The following is a 16088-nucleotide window of genomic DNA, read 5'->3' as shown; positions in this document are numbered from 1 at the left end:
GAACCCCGAATCAACATCTTGAGTTTGAGCACCCTAGCACTACTGTTCACCAAAACCCAGGAAAAAAGGCAGCACTGGCATTTTACCTACTAGAGCTCCCCAATTGACTTCTTTTTTAAGAAACCCGGGGCCAAGCGTATACTAACGTAGCGCGGTAGGAGCGGTTCGTAGCAAAGCCATTTCCGCTAATAATCTTAATTATTCCAATTCCTGTTCGATGGGTTGATACCATCATTCTTATCACTTAGGGCTTACTAGCTACTAACTTCGGGCTTACTCAACACTAGTAACAGACTGAGGGGAATCGGTAGGCAAGTAAAGGGAATCGGTGGCACTAGCACGAGCTCTGTAAACAAATACTTCTTGAAACAAGCAAGCCCAGTACAGTAGTAGTAGAATTCGAAGTCAGACCGAAGAATGGAACCGACCGGACTCAGGCTTACTCTCCCCGGACTCAGGCTTGGAAGCACCGGTTTGATTCTAAGATTGACCGGACTATACCACATGTGACTAATTCTGTGACTCACCGGTTGAAGACAGATACCCTCGCTACCCAGCTGAAGTCTTGAAACAGATACCCGAGCTACCTAGCATCGGACTTAGAAGCATCAGTATCAGCCTTGGAAACAGTGGTTTTAGTCTTACCAGCAATAGCATCAGTCTTACTAGCGACATACCCATACTAGCTACTAGACCTTAGCGACCAATACAGAGAATCAATAGACACCACATCAGTCTTGGCAGCCACCGTATCAGCCTGAGTGACACTGGTTATAGACCTTAGTAATCAATACCAATACCAATACCAGTAGTACAAATACCTAGCATCCGGAGACACCGCTTCAGGCTTGTTGTTAGTGATTTGGTTCTTTAACTCACTTGTCTTATTCTTAGACTCTGCAGGGGAAACTGCAACATTGTCTCGGTATTCAACACAACAAGAGCAGTTCATTCAGCATCTGTATTCATAGCCTGGAGTGCAATTCTTTACTTCAAGTGGAGACTAACTCGAACAGGGGCAAGCTACTACTATACTACAGACCAAGCAACGAGGCAAGGGCAAGGGCCAGGGAGGAAAGATCAGACGTCATGAGTGAACCTCGATACTATAAGGGCCCGACCTCTAATCTAATGTTTGAGCACCCGAAACAAGAACACCTAGAGCTACCTGGCAAAGAAATATGTATTTACCCCGACCCGACCTCAGTTAGAGATTAGTAACAAGTTCTTGTGATTCTATACCTCTGGCTCTCTATCTGCTTTCTTTGAGTTTGGCCCACCCTTCATTCTATCTGAATATAGTGATGAGGTTTTCTTTGTTTAATATATGTTTGGCGTCGGCTCGCTCCTTTCCGATAGTGATATAGTGGTGGTATAAAGCATTCTTCCCTCGTTCCTTTCTTCACCCTTAATGTGCCAGGTTTTACTACTATATTCTTATGGGTAATCAAGCATTCTTCCTTTTTGGATACGAAATCCATGCAACTATAAACACTTATTTCCATCCAGCAACCATCCGACTATCAAACACTTCTTTCCATCCATCTCTAATCTATATCGCCTGCTCCAATCTACATCGTTATATCCTTATCGTTATCTAAATCGTTCCATCTTTCTCGTTATCAAACACTTACTTCCATCCTTGCTCTAATCTCGCTCTAATCCCAATAATAGGAAAACAGCTCCCTTTATTCCGTTCTATCTATATCATTATCAAACACTTTATTTGCATCCATCTCTAATCTCAATAATAGTAAAACAGCTCCCTTAACTCCCCTAACAGGTATTTCGTACCTACCCTAGCCTCTAGCCTAGTAACAGACTGAGGGTAATCGGTAGGAAAGCTACTTATACTATAGCTGTGCGGGCAATCGGTAGGCTTACTCCTTACTTACTCTTTACTCCTTACTTACTCTATAGTCTCTCGGGGAATCGGTGGGATTACTCAATAGTCTATCAGGCTTACTACTAGACTACAACTACGGAGTTTTATTCTGATCTTAGTAGATCTATAGCACAGGTTTGATTCTGTCACCTCTTAGTTTCATTCACCAAGCAACTACTAATGTTGCGCGGTAGCGAGTTAAATGCCAACTAGCTCACCTCTGTAACTCCCTTGTCTCAGTCTTACACTCACTAGGTCGATTCTTGCTGGTATTGGTTGAAGCCTTACACCGATTAGCCCCATTCTCACCTTCCTTGCTTTCAGTCACCAAGGCACGGATAGGCAAGCAACGGCTACGCCGTTGTGCGGCAGTAAGACAAATAGGAAGTTATAAACAGTTATAGCTAGTTATGTGTTCGGTGACGCGGTAGCGAGTTAAGGATACACAGGTTTGGTTCTGAGTAGGAGTCGTTTTAGGCTTGCACTCCCTGGGTTCAGTCTGTCTAGCACGGGTTTAAGCCTTACAGTTAGTGGTTTTACTCTGTGATGCAGTGGTATCAGTCTGGTAGTGAGTAGCTTGATTCTTCCTTTCCTACTTTCTTGTTGAAGACCTAGTTTCATAAGTTCACCTATATAAAGAAGAGAGAAAATGCACCTATGGACAAGTAACTACTAATGTTACGCGGCAGTGCAGTGCTACTGTGTCTGTACTGAGTTAGTATATGATAAATCAAACGAGTTTTTCACATATTTTCCTATTTTCTAATTTGATAATTTCTTTTCTTTTCTTCCAATAGTGGTGTCTTGGCTCTTAGCTTTTAGTGAACCTCGGCCCCACCAAGTAAGTCAACAAAGTCAGTAAACTAGCCTATCGCCAACTGCAGGCTCCCCTCTGTCAACTACTACGGGCTCAGTCACTCAACCAATGCTATGAAAAAGCAAGTCTAGCTTCTGTACTTGAGAACTGGAACTGTCAACTCTATTTCCATTCTTATTGTATGCCTAAATCGACTCCCTTACCTGTCAACTGGACAACTACTTGTAAACTTAAGATCAAACAAGGGATGAAACTCCTAATGAAGGGCTCGGTATTCAACTCCAACAGGACTACCTGGCCTGACATCTCCTTCTTACTTAATAGCTTCCCGAGCCGACCTAAACTCTAACTCTTCACTCTGTCTCTTTGAACTAAGTTATATCTTTCTTCCCTGGCTAGGCAAGTGATTCTGTTTCAGGGCATCTCGCTTCACTTCATAAGTGGCTTAATTCTTCCCTTCCCTTCCTTCTTATAGCCTCTTCTCTTGCTGGTTCCAGTCCACTCTCTTCTTTAGTTCACTACCTGGCTCCCTCTTTTCCTGGGTAAACTAATCCAGTTATTGCTCTGTACTACTCTACTATACCTCTAGCTAGGCAAGGGAACTAGACTTAACTAGTCACTCAGGGAATCGGTGAGTTCCATTGGGGAATCGGTGGTATAGTAACTGACTTCAACAAGCCAGTAGTAGGGAGAAACCTTAGCAACAGTCGTTTTATTCCCCTAGCAACATTAGCAACAATGGATTGATTTCTTCCCTGCCCGCAACGCCGACACTCGGAATCACCCTAACCTTGAGAACTGCTTCTGTTGCACTTGTTTGGTAACTATCCCTATGGGTAGCGAGGGTTGTCAGTGGGGAATCAATCTAGGAATTCAATAAGTGGGCGAGGGGCGGATCAGAGAGTGCAGTCGAGTTGGGGGCTTACTTCTCACTTTTCTGTATTCCGAGTTTAGAGTCGCTTGGCCTTCCACTCCCTAGGTTGATTCTGGTTTCTTTAATAAGAAGAGATATTTTGATCACTGTTTTTCCCTTCTATGTCTGTACTGATTTAGTAGATAGGAAATCTCTCCACTTTTCTGGATTATTTTCATTTTGATCAAATTTATTCATCCCACATTTCTTCCAAATCGATTCATCCCATTCTATTCTTAAGCCCACACTATTCTTTAGTTCACTACCGGTAAGTCAACTAACTACTTAAGAAGGAAACTACTAGCCCGAGACTTCTTATATAGGCCCGACCTCTATACCACTACTAAGAAGAATAAGGGATCTACTAACAGGTCTGAAACTCCGGAACTAATACAAGGACCGGTCTTCATGAAAACTTCTACTAGCAATCCGTAAAGGTAGGCTCACTTCAACAGATCTAGTACTAAAGGTATTAATTCTAAGATGTCAACAAATACTTCCTCTCTTATGGCTACTACTACAGATGCAACAGGACCACTGACTTAAGGCTTACTACAAACAAGTTCCACTCTATCTTCTCTGGCAACTAGCAACAAATACTGATTAAACAAGGGATGAAACTCTAGCACCGACCTAAACTATTGCTCTGTACTCTTTACTACTCCGACTACTATACTGGTTGGGGATGAAACTCATAAACTACAGGCTAGGCTCTTGCAACTCGGTCTTCAACAATCACTCGAACAGTATCTTTTCACTCTTGCTTGGCTCGGGGCTCCAAAAAACATATATTGTAAGAACTTTGTTATATCTATTACTGTTGCTACCGCACTCAGTCTTGCGCCTGAGCTTGGTCGCAACATTAGAAGTTGCTTGGCCCTCTGTAAACTAATACTTTTCTTGCTCCTCTGTTGCTACTAGACCTCTGGCAACTGGCTACAAATCATTGAACCCAGCTTTCCTGGCAATAAGAGTAGAATCCCTAGTTAAACCCGTTAGTCTACTCTACCACTCTATTCTTTAGTAAAGGACCGGTAAGTCAACTCCATTCTTATTGTCTGCCGATCTCGACTCTGGCTCTTCAAACAAGAACTATTCTCTTTCTTGCAACTATGCCTCAGGCTCATCTAATCTCTTTTCACTCAGGCTAATCTACCTATGGCTCATCCAACTCGGGCTACTAATAAGGGTCGATGTAATTGAGCTGGGGATTCAACCAGAACAGGACCTTATAGTAATTCGGCAGCACCAACACGCCTCACCTCGAACAAGAACAGCAGCTGTCAACTAAACCTCGACTCTGGACTCCCTTACCTACCTCGACTCTTCTCTGAAACTACTGAGGTGCACTCTGATGCCTACTTGTTTGATTCTGAGTTTACTAGATATAGCCTGTAACTACCACATTGAAGCCTGTGACTCCCTAGCAGCCTCTAACACCCCAGCTTAAGTCTCGGTAGCCGCCCCACTGGTTGAAGCCTTAGTAACAATAGCTTCAGTCTGAGAAGCACCAGTATAAGTCTTACCAGCACTAGTTCCATTCTTATGTTATAAGGAGTTCAATTCTAAGTGTTATACCCGCAAGCCTTCTCTTCAGTCGTTGCTTTCTTTGACTAATGATTGGTAGGCTTACTTGCACTGGTTTAAGTCCGTAACTCCCTAGGTTCAGCCTGAGTGGGCACTGTTTGGTTCTTTGTCGAGTGAGCTCTATTCTTTGATTCATGGGTTTCAGGCTGTTCCTCACTACCGTCATTCTGATTGTCAGTGGTTGTAGGCTTGGTGGTACCGGTATCAGCCTTAGATGCACTAGCTCCATCCTATGTCTTACGGGTTTCAATCTTGTCCTTGCCAGCTCCGTTCTGTGACTCACCGGTTGAAGCCTGTAACTACTTAGGGATAGTCTGATTGGGTACTGTTTGGTTCTTGCTGGCGCCAGTATCAGGCTTGTGGACAGTGTGCTTGGTTCTGTGCCTCCTGAGTGCAATTCTGATCTTGTTAGGTAATGCCTCAGGCTTGTTGTTAGTGCTTTCAGGCTGAGGAGCACCAGTATCAGCCTGAGTATACGCAGCTTCAGTCTCAGTGACACCGGTTCAAGCCTTAGCAACAGTGGTTATAGCCACCAAGGCACTGCTAATGTGACGCGGTAGCGAGCCCTCAGTGGTTAGAGACCCCAACTCCCAAGCTTCAGTCCAATACCTAGCATCAGCAGCACCAGTATCATTCCCTAGCAGCCGTGGTTGTAGACCTTAACTACCAAGCATCAGTATCAGGCTTGGAAGCTCAGGTTGAAGTCTTGCTCGCCCTTGTTTGAGTCTGTTGGTGCAGTGTTTGATTCTTACACTCCCGGATAGCCTTTGACTACCTCGTTTAAGTCTTACCAGCAATAGCATCAGTCTGAGTACCCTGGCCTGGCTTCAAGGCTTCTCTTTGACTCACTCGTTCCAGTCTATCCCTTTCTGGTTTCATATACAAAGTGATATAGATTTTCCCCTACTATTTTCCTACTGAATTAGTATAAGCAAATGCTCTCGACTTTTCTTCTTTATTAGCTATTCCTAAGGTGTTAAGTCTACTCACCACTCCTGAAATTCAGTATGTAGGTTTTCTACCTTAATTCTTTTCCTCTGTTTGATAGCTTTCCTTCCGTAGTTACTTGGCCCTTTTTAGTGATGACTTAGCCCTTATTCTTGGTCAATTCCATTCTATTCCTCTGTAGTTACCTGGCGTCTACAGAAGCTTCGGTTGCTCTGTCATACCTAGCTCTACCGAGGAAGCAGTAAGGAGTGAGTTCCAAAGTCCACTACCCTAGCATCACAAGCAAGAAAGTAAGGAGCACTACCATAAAGAGAGTCCTACTTATGGACTACGCCGTTCAATTATGACTTGCGGAATTCTTATCCGAGTAAAGTAAACTCACCACTCCTGTTCGATAGGTTGATACCGGAATGATTCCCACTCCTCGAACGATACCGATACCTTTCCCTAACTAGCAAGTAAGTCAACCTGACTAACAAGTATTTCGTACCTACCTTACCCCACAAAGTCAGTAAACAAGTAATTCCACTCATAAACAAAGAATAGGGGTAATCGGGGCCTTCTATAGCATCTTTATCTGTTTGATGGGAAATGACCTATTAAATAGACTTATCGGCAGTAGAAGTTCATTTGAGACTAGAAGATTTATGGTTCCTTCCTTTCTTACCCAAGTCCAGTGTCCGCCAAGTCCTGTGTTCGGCAACCGCTGTCAACAAGCCTGAAGTTCTAGCTGGGTCGCTCAGAATGCAACTAACTAGTCAAAGAACGAAGCTCGATCCAATCAGACGGAAACCCCTTATTAGAATTCCGTTCAAGACTTCAACCAGGCAGTTCAAGAATGCAACTAAGCGGTAAGGAAGCTGGTCTTCAACTCACTCGTCAAAGAATGCAACTGCTATTACCAATTCTGACCTTTCCCACCGATTGCCCGCATCCAGTACTTGTTTAAGTATAGTAAGCCTACCGATTGCCCGCATCTGTTACTGATGCTAGTGCTGCTAGGTATGTAGAGCTCTAGTATGGGACTGGCTACTAGTGCTTAAGACGGATCTAAGGTAGTTACAGACTGGTGCGCGGTGTCTACTCAGACTGATGCTTGGGTACACTGTTTCCGGATCATCAACAAGTTTTGTTCGGGCGCTAAGAGAAAGAGGTTGGCTTTGGGGACTAGTACTTATGAAGCTAATGTAGTCAAGTAGAAAGAAGGGGTTTCACCTCGTACTAACTTTGTTGGCGAGCTGGCAAATGGATTCTGTTCATTCTGTTGATACATAAGTATCTGTTCATTCTGTTAATACATAAGTCTTAGGTTAAATACCAGAGTTGACTAGTGTAGTGAACTTTTGAACTCACTCTTACTGTTGCGACTATCTGATTGCCCAAACTAGTAGTAGTCCTGCTCGAGTTGCATCCCCTGTTTCCCTTGTTTCATCCCTTGTTAAAGCCTATGTTCCAGTTGTTGGCAAAGGTGAACCTGCTACTTCAGAAGCGGTTGAAAGATCTTACTTAGTTGGAAAGAAGTATTTGTAGTAGTCCTTAATCAGTAGTAGTAGACTCCCCACTCATAAGGAGTTTAATCCCCTGTTACTGTTCTTGTGTGAGTTCCATCCCCTGTATCATCTGTGTTTGTAGTATTAGTTTACATAGGTAGATTAGAGCCCAGTTCCTATTCGAGTTATAGTGGAATACCGGTAGTACTATTCTGGTTCTCAAGTAAGGTCTAGGTAGGCGAGGGAACCCAGTTGTGAATCAGTATTAGTGGGACAAGTAGTAGTCCTGTTCTGGTTCTCAAGTAAGTGTAAGGCTATGAAGTGAGAATGCAACTCATCAGTATAAGCCTTAAAGCACCAAGTAGCAGCTTGTCTCTTTTGTAAATCATAAAGTAGAGACCAAACCACAGCTCTAAGACAACTAAGTAGTGAAAGGAAGAATTGCACTCATAAGTCACAGGCCAAGCAACTAAGTAAGACTAAGGGCGCTCTTATTGTAAGTTCATGAAATAGTAAGTTCTACCAGTGAGAGCCAAGTCCTGTGTTCGCCATCCTACCAGAGCCTCGTATAGGAATTCAACAAGTCAGAGTGAAACACCTGAGTAGCAGTAAAGAGCAGCTGGTGGAATTATTAAGAATGGAATGAGTTTACTTATAGTACTTTACTAGAGCAAGAAACAACTTAATGGTAAGGCTCGGAGTCAGAGTAATCAGGAAGAGAAGAATTAGTTGCCCTTATATTAAGTAGGAGAGAGAGGCGAATGAAGTGAACAGAGCCTAGCCTGTTGTTGGCGAGTGGAATACCGATCCAGTTATAGTTCCTGTTGCATCCCGAGTGGCATCTGTGTTTGTAGTAGTTACTCGGCAGGAGCCCCGGACCGCTCCCTTGTATCCAATTCGAATCTCTGAGTTTCAGACCAGAGAACATATAAGGTTGCAGACCAGAAAACATATGAGCTAGTTAAGTTATCGGGCCAAGCTATTACTGTTCAAAGAGCCAGAGGTATTCTTATTCTATAGGAGAAGAGCCTGAGTTAGATGAGCCTGAGTTCACAGAGCCGAGGTCAAGTATCAAGTTGAGTTTCAAGTCCAGTTAGTACGGATATTACTGAGGTAACTTATTAACTTCACTTATGAGCCTGAGGTGAGGAAAGGCCAAGCAACGACTAGTGTGTAGCGGCAGTCCCCTTACTGTTCTCTTATATAAGTCTGTTAGTGCTTCAGAAGCTAGTCCTTCTTTTGGTGTTCTTGTTTCGGGTGCTCAAACTCAAGATGTGGGTTCGGGTGTTTGACTTGAATCTGTCTTTGTTGGGTCCTAAGGGGAAGTTAAGGGAATTAGGTGACAGAGTATGGGTAGGTTCGGGTGCTTCAAGCCTACCTTTGTATACGAGCTCTAAGACTAATAGTTGTAGTGCCCTCTCTAACATAGGAATCAGAATAAGCAAACTATGTAGTAGAAAGAAGACAACAACTCAGAAGTCAGAACTCACTACTGAAACACATAATCAGAATGAACTCTTTCTTGAAAACCCAGTGCTCTCAGGCAGGAAAGGAAAACTGGAAAGTTAGTTCTCTCAGGCAGGAGAAGAAAACTGGAATCACTCCTATAAAGGAAGAATGAAAATGTGCCTAGGGAATAAAGCCTTGGGTACGTGCTCCTTCCCGCCAAACCCCAGTGGTGGTCTTCGAGTGAAACTAAATGAAACTAAGTGGTCTTCAATTCGGGTCTAAAGCTGGAGCGCTACCCGGTTGTTCATTTCATTATGAAATTCAGTATTCCATTAACTTATTCTAATACAATAATGAATTAACTTATATTAGCATGTGTTCTCGTAGAGTAATTCCAGTAAGACAAAATAGCATATAAAATAACTTATTATACTATCATAGAATAATGAATAATGTTTTAACAAGCCAATCAATCCAGTAAAGCACCCGAAACTTATAATAGAGGGCCTCGTGTTGAATTAAAGAGCACAGAGTACTAGGGTAATGACCCACATACATACAATGGAATAGGCAATAGAATAGGGGCAAGGAATTCGGTGAGAGACACCCCATCAGACGGAAGGACCCATACAAAGAGATATTCTAAATCCAATTCAAAGAAAAACAAGGGTCGATTACATTGAGCTACAATTACTCTTAAGCAAATACTGGGCAATATCATATAATATAACACATTCTCCAGCAGCTACTATAAGATAACACATTCTAATAGACTATAATGGATGTTTGAACAAGCCAATGCTCTAAAGTCGAGTTCGGAAGTAATATATGCTATTCTTGTTGGGGTCGGTAAAAGGTATGCTCTGTCTATGTATGGAATATGTGGGGGTCATATTTATACACTTATATTATATACAGACTCTGACTTGAGCTCTGAATCAGGCGTTCAAGCAGGGTTCAGCTACAGCAACAGGGCCAAGTCACTACTAGACAAGACGGCAAGCATCGGCATACAATCTGTTTTCATGAGGCCAACAACTTGACTTAGCCATTCTTCGGATCAAACACCCCTTCTCCTGCCGAAGTGCCAAACTACGGGAACTGGTTTTACCTCACTCCGCTCGCCCACCATGGAGTTCTGAATGAAGCTCTTTCCCGCGCAGGCAATAGCACTACATTGTCCCCAGCTTATCAATTCCAACAAGAATAGGTAACTTTGCTGAGCGGAACAAACGAATGAATGGGTAAAAGCTCTCGCCTTACCGGGGTAAAGAAGGGTCTCCGCATTTGAAACTCAACCCCTCGGACCACATTCCTTCCATACCCATAGGACCAAGGGCTCGTACCAACCTAACTCTTTTAAGACACCGGGCTCTTCACGAAAACAGAGCAAAGGTGCTCCTTAACAACCTGAGCCACATCCGCCCATGGTGGGCAATCCCATCAGTTCTCAGTTCTTTGGATTCAATTCTATCCAAAAGAAAGGGCCCAGGTAGCCTAACAAATGTGTCTTCCACTATCTTATATAATTCAAAACCACGGTAACTTCCACTTGCCTAGCTGATAAAACCACTGTCTCAGTAGCTTCCTCTGGAACAGCAGCGTATAAAACAAATAATAAACAAAGATGTGAGAGCTTGATATACCTAAGCTAAGGGTTCTCGTCACAATGATTAGATTTCTTTTCAAGCAAGAGTAATTCATTCCTTTTCGATAAACAAAAGTAGGCCGTTTTTAGTAAAGTAATATAGAGTTATACAATTTGAGTAATATAGAGTTATACAAATAAGAGTGTCATTCCTTTCGAGAAAATGCCCATCACGCCTCTGCTCTGACAGTCCCTTCATGCACTGATTCCCGCCAAGCACTCGTGGTGGAGAGTCGCGTGCCACTCACTGTGGTTGCATCCGAGTTTGTGGTGGAACCTCGCGTCCCTGCGCCTCACTCATAAGGTAAGGTAAGGGCTGAAGAGGGGCTCGATGAGGAAGATCTACTTCTAATGAGCCTGTGTCAGTGGTTGGATTCTCTAACTACATAGCTGCAGGCTTGGAAGCGCCAGTAGCAGCCTTGGAAGCACCGGTTGGAGCCTTAGATGCTCAGATCATCTCTTTGAACTCTAGCTCATCTCCTATAAGAATGGAGTTGACTTACCGCTACTAAGCAGGGGAACTACAAGAACCATTCTTATTTCAACAAGCAAGCCCAGTAGTAGTAGAATTCTTTGTAGACTCGGTTGACGAAACCCGTGTTTTTGGGCAGCAACCAAGAGAGCTCCTGCCGCTACACTTACTATGTTACTTGGCTCATTGCAATTCAGGACTTCCGTACTTATAGCTTAGCTTCCTGGCCTATCCCTCTGGCGCATCTCAACAAGCTGCTTTCTCCTCTACCTAATTGGCTGCCTCAGCTACTGATTCCACAGGTGCTGAAAGCCTTTAAATAGAAAGGAAAGAAGAATCGAATTGGATTTGAAAACATAGGTGCCGAACACTAGACTTGTGATGATCTCGTAAACCTCACTCACCCTGCTTTGCTTCTTTATTAAGATGAAATAAGGGATGAAACTATAACAGTACATTACTTGCACCTGACCCGACCTCTCTAGCCCGAACGCAACTTATCTTGCCGACCTCAGTTAGAGATTAGTAACAAGTGATTGTGATTCTATACCTCTGGCTCTCTATCTGCTTTCTGTGAGTTTGTAGTAGTGGATTGGCCCATCTAAATTCTATCTTATAATATAATAAGACTATATAACTGATGAAACTCCCCTTTCTGAAGCACCCAAAGAAACGAATAATATTATTTAAAAGGAGCTACAGCACCAAACTGTTATTTTGTTATGAATTAGAGCACCAAACTGTTATTTTGTTATGAATTAGTCCTGGCAACTACTAGACAAGTTGAACTCCTAACTAAACAAGTTGAACTCCTAACTCAGGTATTTCACTAACCAAGCTACGACTTTCATTCAACAAGAACAGAAAGAGTACACGCAACTGGATCGGATACAGATGAACTTCCTGCTTCAAAGCCTATAACTAAGCACTTAGTATATGCTTGGCCTCACTACTTACAATAACAGTACTGGCAACCGAAACAAGACTGGAAGACTAAACTAGGGATGCAACCAGAACAGAAAGATACTTGTCACGGGGCTCCTGCCGCTACACACTTAGTGGTGACTTGGTCAATTGAAAACATTCCTTCCAATTCCCATTCGAAATCTTATCTTCATATATGAGAAAAGTAGAGCATAAACATCTTCATATATGAGAAAAGTAGAGCATAAACAGAATGGCAGAAAAGAGGCGAGGCGCCGAACCGACCTAAACAAATAAAGAATCCAACAAGGCAGTAACAGAACGAGACCACCCTACCCTAGCCTCTAGCCTAGTAACTTCATTAAACAAGTAAGCCTACCCATGCCTATGAAGTCAGTCAACTACCCGAACCGAACCTACATCTTTTGTTTGAGCACCAGACTCGGGAAAGCACCCTTCTTTCTTTCTTTCCCGCTGAGAGGAGCTGGCCCCGCTTCGAACCCAGTACTTTCTTCTTCAACTTACTATAAGGGCAGGACTACTACTCTATTCTTTCAACTAATTGTCTACTCTACTACTTGCGGACTTATAAATACTCTGCTCTAACAGCTGACCGACCCTATTGCTTCTATATGTCTCTTTCGATTACCTATTTCTATTCTAACTGTTTCCCAAGCCGGCCTATCCTCTGTAAACTCATGCTTATTGAAACAAGCAAAGCTGCTGGCTCTGTCAACTACTACAGTTCAAAGAGCTAACAACTCGTATACTAGTTTGGGAATCCACTAACTACTACTGATTCCACTATAAGAGAATTGGGCATAGCTCTATCATTCTGACTTTCCCTACTATGTTACAATTATGAACTTCACTTCTTTCACTGGCGACTACTCCCTAGTATTGGAAGAAAACTAGTAATTCCACAAGCGGAGGCCAAGTCACGACTATACCTCTAACCTCTGGCAACGAGACCCCTTGGTATGAAACTGGCTGCTGGAAACTAAACCTCTACTCTATCAACTAATTCTGTAACTACCTCGTTGAAGTCCGGGCAGCACTGGTTGGAGAATAAGTAGCACCAGCACCAGTCTTAGATGCACCGGTTGAAGGCTCGCTGGTACTGCTTCCATTCTACCCCGCACCAGCTCCATTCCGAGTCGTACTTACTCCGGTTTCAGCCTGGTTGTCGGTGGTTTCAGTCTGCCTAGCTCGGGTTGAAGTCTTGTCTTTGGTTCACTGGTTCTGGTTCTTACTTGAATGTCTACTAGCTTAGAAGCTTACTTTGCAGTCTATCAGCCTTACCCTCCTTGATCTCATTCTGGACCTAATGTCTTTAAGCCTTCCCACGCACATTAGGAGAGTTAGCCTACCACTCCCTTTCTCTAACTCATAGATTCCACTCAAGATCTCACTTCTTCTTTGAAGGCTATAGCTACTGATCCGGATACTTTCACCTCTAGCTCTAACCCTTGTTCTCATTCTCTCTTTGACTCTGAGATGCCTTATCCTATTTACTATTCTATTGACTTATTCTATTTACTAGGGTAGGCTTGTGTCATTCAGTTACTCGGGTAGTCGGAAAGAGCACTTCACTAGGGCAGGGTGGTGACCACAACTCTCAAATAAGAATGAGATTACCTAGGAGCAGCTTCACGGTTTGAACCCGGCTTATGGTCTTGCTTCTATAGCTTGCTTATGGTCCTGCTTCTATAGGATATAAACTCTATTCTTCCCCGACCGGCTACAAATACGGATGAAACTGCAACAAAGCGGGGAAACGACTCTTATGGCAAATTACCTCACCACTAGTTGCTAAGGTCGAAAACGGAACTCTAACAGCTGATTCAGTTGCCGATGTCGACTTGACTTCTTCTCCTGCGCCACAAACACCCTACTTTCTCACAGGAACTTGACTCTAATCTACCTCTGGCAACGGAACTGGGCTCTAATCTAACTCTAGCAAAAGCCAAGACACTGCTAATGTTGTGCTACAGGAGCGGTACAGAATCATTAGCCGAGTGGGTGTATCGAATCAATCTACTGGAGGCGCCTATTGCCTATAAAACAAATACGAATTCTACTACTGGGGATGAAACGATAACTGGACCCGGAACTGGATTACTATGTAGCTTGGCCTCAGTATGCTTACTTCTGTAACACTTTTCTAGTCGTTACTTGGCTCATAGCAAATAGAGAAATAGGATCGGACTGGAGTTCGGCTTGTCTGCTCGTCTCTGACTTTCCTACTTGATTGTTTCATCCCGCCTAGCAACTACTAGATCGGTCAAGTAGAAAGAGTAAGGGTTCATACTGATACTGAGAATTACTATACCTCTTGCTACTGTTGCTTGGTTGCTCTTTCCTTCCTTTAAGAATGGAGTTTTCTTACGAATATAAGAATTTAGGGTTCATTTGCTTGTCCTTTTGACAGGGCAGGAATCGTTATCTAGCTCATCTACTTCTCCTACTTAATATAAGGGCCAATAATTCCATTCCTACTTATGAGTTTATCTCTGACTTTCTGTTACTACTGAGTGAAATGATGACTTGAACTACTTAGTTGCCCTAGATGGCAGAGAAGAAGACCGGTTAGTGGCTATAGTATTGGATTTACTGGTGGAATTCTTTGACTCGGGTCGGGTAGGCTTGCTGACTCGGTATCAGGGTTTACTGCCCCAACTATTAGTGGTCCGGTTTCACCAGTGGAGTAGTCCAGAGCCCTAGCTTCTTAAGGATTGAGTTTCGAAAGAGCCAAGCGTATACTTGTAAAGGAGTCCGGAGTCACTGAGCAAGAGGGGAGGGAAGGATGCCTCTATTCAATACTACTTGTTTCATCCCTAGGTTCAATACAAGTTCCAGTTCTCAAGTAGGGTTAAGGCGCTGGTAAGAGGTCAGCTACCAGGTAAGAGGTCTGCTAACGGGTCTGGTCTTTACTTCAAGGGAGTGGAGGGTGCGTGTGTGTCATCTGTGTTTGTTGGCGAAAGAGGTTATCAAGCAAGCGGGTCATCAAGGGAGACAATAAGTACTGAAGTAAAGAATCAAACGGCGTAGACTCGGAATGGACTAGCTAGGGTAGGGTTACAGAATCAAACTAAGTAGCAAGTGGGAAACTATATACTCTTGGGGTGCGAGTGGAGTCGTTGTATGACTTAGAAGCTAGAGAATGAGAAGAGTATGATGAGGAAGGTATAAAACATAGGATAAGAACTCCGGTAGAAAGGTAGAGAATAGAGTTGACTTTACTAGGATAAGAATTCAGCAAGTCATAATTCCGTGTTAGTTGCTAGAGGAGAGAGAGGCGTTAACACTTATAAGAGTTCGGTTCGGGGTTAACTCATCGGTAAGAACCAAGACACCACTATTAGAATCAAATAAAAGAAATTATCAAATTAGAAAAGAGGAAAATATGTGAAAAAGAACACTGATTTCTCATGTACAAACTCAGTAGAAAATAGTAAGGGAAAAGTTATATAAATTCTCTCTCTTCTTATTAAGGATGACAGATGACACAAAGAATTCCACCAGTGAATCAACCATTGCCAGCAAGACTTCACCCTGAGCTTCCAAGCCTGCAGCTATATAGCTAAGGTCTCTAACCACTGTTGCTAAGCCTTCAACTAGTGAATCCAAGCCTGATACCAGAGTCGGGCAGGCTTAAACAAGGTAGTTACAGAATGGAGTTGGGGAGTCCTTAACTCGCTACCGCTTTTCAGCTCGCTGCCGTTTAGCTCAACTCCCGAAAGCATCTATTGTAATAACTTTGTTATGACTATTACTGGCTGCCGCGTAACATTAGTAGTTACTTGGCCGCCTAGATCGGCTTGGTCGTTAGTAGTGTCTTGTCTAGTAGTTGCTTGGTGGCTATCCGGCCTGAGTTACAGACTCCGATCAGTGCTTCCAGGGCTGAAACCGACGCTGCTAGGTCTTGGTATGTAGCTGCTCAGGCTGATACTGG

The sequence above is a fragment of the Musa acuminata genome, unplaced genomic scaffold (genome assembly GCF_036884655.1).
Source record: "Musa acuminata AAA Group cultivar baxijiao unplaced genomic scaffold, Cavendish_Baxijiao_AAA HiC_scaffold_1065, whole genome shotgun sequence".
NCBI classification, from domain to species: domain Eukaryota; kingdom Viridiplantae; phylum Streptophyta; class Magnoliopsida; order Zingiberales; family Musaceae; genus Musa; species Musa acuminata.
Note: the sequence above shows the minus strand (reverse complement) of the source record.